The sequence below is a fragment of the Panicum virgatum genome, chromosome 2N (assembly GCF_016808335.1).
Source record: "Panicum virgatum strain AP13 chromosome 2N, P.virgatum_v5, whole genome shotgun sequence".
NCBI classification, from domain to species: domain Eukaryota; kingdom Viridiplantae; phylum Streptophyta; class Magnoliopsida; order Poales; family Poaceae; genus Panicum; species Panicum virgatum.
In genome coordinates, this window is record NC_053146.1 from 34,967,919 (window position 1) to 34,973,476 (window position 5,558).

Genomic DNA, 5,558 nt, shown 5'->3' on the forward strand with positions numbered 1-5,558 from the left:
CCCTTCCAGAATCAGGATCAAGGCACTTAAACCCTTTATGAAACAGACTGTATCCTAAGAAAGTGCATTGCTTGGAGCGGAATTGGAGTTTATGGGTATTGTAGGGTCGTAGATTGGGCCAACAAGCGCATCCGAAGACACGAAGAGAGGAATAATCTGGTTGTTGGTTAAACAGCCGAAAAAGGGGTGTGTCATATGAAAGTAACCGACTAGGCGTTCTATTTATCAAATGTGTGGCGGAAAGGAAAGCATCAGGCCAAAATTTTAGCGGCATGTTGGCATGAGCAAGAAGAGCTAGACCAACCTCGACGATATGGCGATGCTTGCGTTCGGCTGCCCCATTCTGCTGATGTGTATGCGGGCAGGAAATATGGTGTGTGATGCCAACTTGGGCGAAAAAGGGATGCAGTTTTTGATATTCACCCCCCCAGTCGGTCTGCATAGTTATAATCTTACGATTAAATAAGCGCTCAACAAGAGATTGAAATTCTCGAAATTTGGTAAAAACCTCAGATTTGAATTTAAGGAGATAAATCCAGGTGAACTTACTATAAGCATCAATAAAACTCACATAGTATTTGTGTCCACCAACTGATTTGGGCGCAGGACCCCACACATCAGAATAAATAATTTCTAAAGGATGCTGGGAAACAGTACTGGAATGAGGAAAAGGTAACTGACGGCTCTTGGCCTTTTGACATGCATCACACACCGAATGTTTATTTGAATTTGCTAAAACAGGAAGATTAAATTGGCTGATAACTTTCTCCACAATTGGAGCAGCCGGATGACCTAAACGAGAATGCCATCTATCAAAAGAAATTTTTGCAGCTCCATAGGCTTGCTTTATTGTGCGCCTAGCAGGGAGAGGATAGAGCCCACGATCACAGCGTCCCCTAAGCAGAGTTTTCTTCGTTGCCTGATCCTTAATTAAGAAAAAATCAGGGTGAAATTCTATAAAGGTAGAATTATCAGATGTGAGACGATGAACTGAAACAAGATTTTTGTTGGCCTTGGGGACATATAGAACATTATTGAGATGAAGATCACGACTAGGGGTTGTAACAGTAGAATGACCAATGTGACTGATTTCCATACCTGCCCCACTCGCCGTGTGGATCTTATCGTGGCCCTTGTACCTATCATGGATCGACAGTTTCTCCAAGTTGCTGGTGATGTTATCTGTAGCACCTGAATCCATGTACCAGTTGGTGTCTACTCCGTAGGATGTAGATGTTGCACCTGCATATTTTTCTTCTGGTACGAAATCTTCATCAAATCTGTACCAACATATATCAGCAGTGTGTCCTTTTATCTTGCAAACCTGACACCTAGGTCTGTTGTCAGACCCATGCTGCTGATTATTTTGTGCGCCTTGATTCTGCTGGCGCTGCCCATTGCTTCGGCCACGCCCGCGAGATGGAGCACCCCCACGCGAGCGCCCTCTGCCTCGCATGCCTCGTGATGCACCGTGCCCCCGGTTGGCGGAATTAACCGAGGAGCGGCTATCAGGCTGGAGAAGATCCATGCGCTGCTCAAACGAGAGCAGCTGGGAGAACATCTCTCCCACACTGATCGGCTCAGTCCTGACGACTAGGGCTGAGACGATGGGATTGTAGTCGAAGTCGAGGCCGGCAAGAATGTAGGAGACCAGCTCATCGTCGTCAATGGCCTTGCCAGCAGACGCGATCTCATCGGCAAGAGACCGCATCTTGGCGACGTATTCCGCCATGGAAAGATTGCCCTTCTTCGTTGTGGCGAGCGCGATCCTAGTGTTGACGGTGCGCGCTCGTGACATCGAGGTGAACATGGCCTCGACAGCACTCCATACTTCAGCAGCAGTCTTGCAAGCAGTTAACTGAGACAAAATATTTGGAGTGATAGAAGAGAGCAGGAATCCCAGGACCTGTTGATCCGTAGCAACCCACTCAACGTAGAGTGGGTTCTGCACCTCCTCTTCTTTGCCATCTGCTGTCGTCTTCATGGTAGACGCAGGGGGGGGTCTTTGTGGCGCCTGTGAGAAATCCCTCCAGGCGTGCGCCCCTCACGATGGCAAGCACTTGCATCTTCCACAGTGCATGATTGTTCTTGTTCAGCTTCTCGGAAACAGCTTGGCCGACCAAGGGATTGATGGCGGCGGCATAGGAGGTTGACATGGTGGAAGGTGGATCTAATCTATTATTGTTTGATGGCTCTGGTTACCATGAAAGATAATCAGAGGGCTTGAAGCGTGCACTTTACCTCGTGCCGCCTACATGTTATATATAGCCTGGAAGAGCCCCTGGCGTGGCTTACAAGAATTATGGAAGGTTCTTGACTTTCCTAATTACAGAAGATTAATTACATATTCTATCTATAGTCAAGAACCTTCTGGATGCATATGTTACAGATTCATCTAATAGGAGGCATTTTCTGGTGAATGTTGGTTGATGTAAGAAAATGATACCATTCCTTTAAAAAGAAAAAAAGAAAATGAGACCATGCTTACACAAGCGTCCAGAGGGGGCAGACATCTCATTCACGCTGGTAGGATGAAAACAAAGGGAGTGCATGTCCATCCTCCATTCTCGTAACAACACCAAATTTGGTGGTTAGCTAGTCATTCCAGCAAATGGCCGATGTGGGAGTTGAGATTTGAGAATTGATAGAGCGCAGGCCATCTCATTTGACGACCGGTCATTTTTAAAACATGAATGTTCTGCCAACAAGCGCCGTTAGGTTTTTCTTCATGGTGCTCTCGTAGAAGTAGGTGAGAGAGAAAATATAGTTGAGTGTCATATGTGTGCTCGACGAGAGTTGCAACCCTCTGTTTCGCTGAGTGTGGCTAGTTGTTGGTGCTGATTTGTTGTAACAGAAAAGTACTGCTGGTTGGTTGTTGGCTGCACTACTAGAAAAATGCACATTCGTCCGCAGCTGTTAGTACTAGTCACGGCTTTGGCCGGTAGTAACGTGCAAATTTAGTACCGGGCCAAAGGAACAGTGGCCATGGGAGCCTATTAGTACCGGCTGGTGGCTCCAGCCGGCACAAAAGTGCACCACCGACACTGGCGCGCAACGGCTAGCGACCATTTAGTACCGGCTGGAGCCACCAGCCGGTACTAAATGGCTGCCAGGAAACTTAGTATCGGCTGGTGGCTCCAGCCGGTACTAAATGTGGCGTGTTAATACCAGCTCGAGTTACCAGCCGGTACTAATGCATCCACTATAAATTGGCGCCTTCTTCCTTTCCGAGCCCGAGCCAGCGCCATTTCACTAGAGCAGCTCTAGCTCGGGTTGTTCTTCCCCTTAGAGAGTTGCCGCCATTTTTTCTACTTTTAGTGAGTGTTCTAGTCATCCAAGTGCGCCAAAGGTTTGCAACTTCATTCTCTGTTTATTGATTGTCTTCATGCTTCGTTTTATGCTCTATAGGTATAGTACTTTGTGATTTTAAAAATAGTGAGAATGAGCATGATTTCTTTGATTTATTCATTGATTTCAGGTATATAGAATCCATGACTTCAATTTCAGCGAAGCTTTTATGACTAGGTTGAATGTGGATAATTTATAGAGATATTTTTTAATCATTTTCTATATTTTAGAAATGACCGTAGTATATTTTTTAATTTTTCGAATGAGATGAGTATATGTGTACAGTGCAAATTTTTAGAATGAGTTTAGAGAGTTCATGTGATTTACTTGTATATATGGAAAGTAAATTTTTTATAATAAATTATTGAAAGAAGTATAATAGAATTTTTTTATTATAAAAGAATTATTTTGACACTCTAGTGATGTATTTATTCAGGCTCACATTGAAACCATCTAGAAGCTTAAAAAATCTTTATTTCAAAACAAGTATACGTCGTTAATATCCATTCAATGGTGATGGCACTATATTTCGGGGATATACGATGCGTTATAAGGACGTCGCCAATGGGTTGGTCGCAATACCAGCACTTGCGGTTAATGCGAACACAACATTTGGCGCAGTCAGCGTGGTCATTGTTTTACTGAGAGTATACCAACGAGCATGCTGCCTGTGTCATGTGTTGTGTTCCTATCAACCGAAAATGTTGGTGTTGTGACTGGCCTATTGTCGACGTACTTGGACCGCACTGTGTTCTCCCAAAAGGCAGTGTCATCACCGCAGGGTCGAGGTTACCGACATATATATTTTCCGAAATAAAGTTTTTTTTCCTTCTAGATGGTTTCTAGATATTGATCAAAAGAGTGTTCGCCTGAAACTGAAGGGTATCAAAATAATTGGGAGATATAGAGATTTATTTTAATTAATTAGATATTTATTTCCATTAATTTATTCAGGGTTTTCTATTTGATAATTAATGTGATTTTGCATTCTAGTTCACAAACACTTACCAGCAAGTGTGAAATGTAAACGAAGTAGTGTTGCTATTAGGGCATCTATCACATTGTGCCTGCTCTGTCACAGCTCTTTCTAGACCCTTCTTCATTATGTAGATAGGGTGAGGTCAGGACCGACGAAGAATAAGGGCTTAGACAGAGTTGTGACATAGCACGGCACACAATGATGACTAATGTCTCAATAGCAATTCTAATTTGATTACATTTAAGACTTCGTGGTAAGTACCTGTGCAATTCGAATATGACGATATAATGATGTACATATTTTAATTGTAATTGTGAGAGTAATTTTTCATCTTTTTTATATGTTTCCATTGTTATTTATAAGAGTAATTAATCTGATCATTGTAATTGTAATAATAATTAATGTGATTTATTTTAATTAATTTATTTAGATTTTATTGTAATTGTAAGAATTTATAATATTGTAAAAAATAATAGTGTTTCCAGTAAAATATGGCTTCAGCAGCTGGAGGGAGTGGCGCCAGTGGGGGTGATCGTTGTGGAATGTATGTGTTGTGGAATAAAATGTGTATGTGTTGTGAAATCTATGTATGTGTTGTGAAATAAATTGTGTTGGATGTAATTAAAATATTTGTTATTATAAAATTATGAAGTTCTTTTCCACTGAATGAAATTGCTTATCCAACGAGAATATATTATTTGTAGATGAATCGACAATGGTTGTACGGCCATCATTGCACAATGGATTGAATTAACGGTCTTAAAACTTTCCTCGATGCTGCTGAGGCCCACAAGTTGTCGAAAAGTTTCATATTCTGTCCATGCCGCATTTGCAGAAATCAAAAGGAGTTCTCAAGAAGACATACTCTACATGTCCACCTTTTTGAAAAGGGTTTCATGGATAACTATACTCTTTGGAACCAAGCACGGTGAACCTGGAGTTCCGATGGAAGACAATGAAGAAGATAATGATGATGATAACATTCCAGACTGGGCTCACTTGTATGAAGCGGGTGTCTTTGAAGACGAACCAATGCATGAGGCAGAAGCAAATGCTGCAGAAGAACAACAACCACCTGACGAACTAGGTCAGGTTTTAGTCGATGCACATAGAGACGCTGAAACTTTGAAGGAGTCAAAGAAAGTTTGAGAAGATGTTGGAGGATCACAAGAAAATGTTGTATCCAGATTGCAATCAAGGGTTAAACAAATTGGGCACCATACTGAAAATG

General features: G+C 42.2%; 1 non-coding gene across 1 annotated transcript; it reads right to left on the reverse strand.

The window, feature by feature from the left end:
* Positions 1-1,533: 1,533 nt before the first annotated feature.
* Positions 1,534-1,672, reverse strand: LOC120663172. Its single transcript, XR_005670393.1, has one exon. It is a non-coding gene; the product is annotated as a small nucleolar RNA Z247 (small nucleolar RNA).
* Between the last annotated feature and the right edge of the window lie 3,886 nt (positions 1,673-5,558).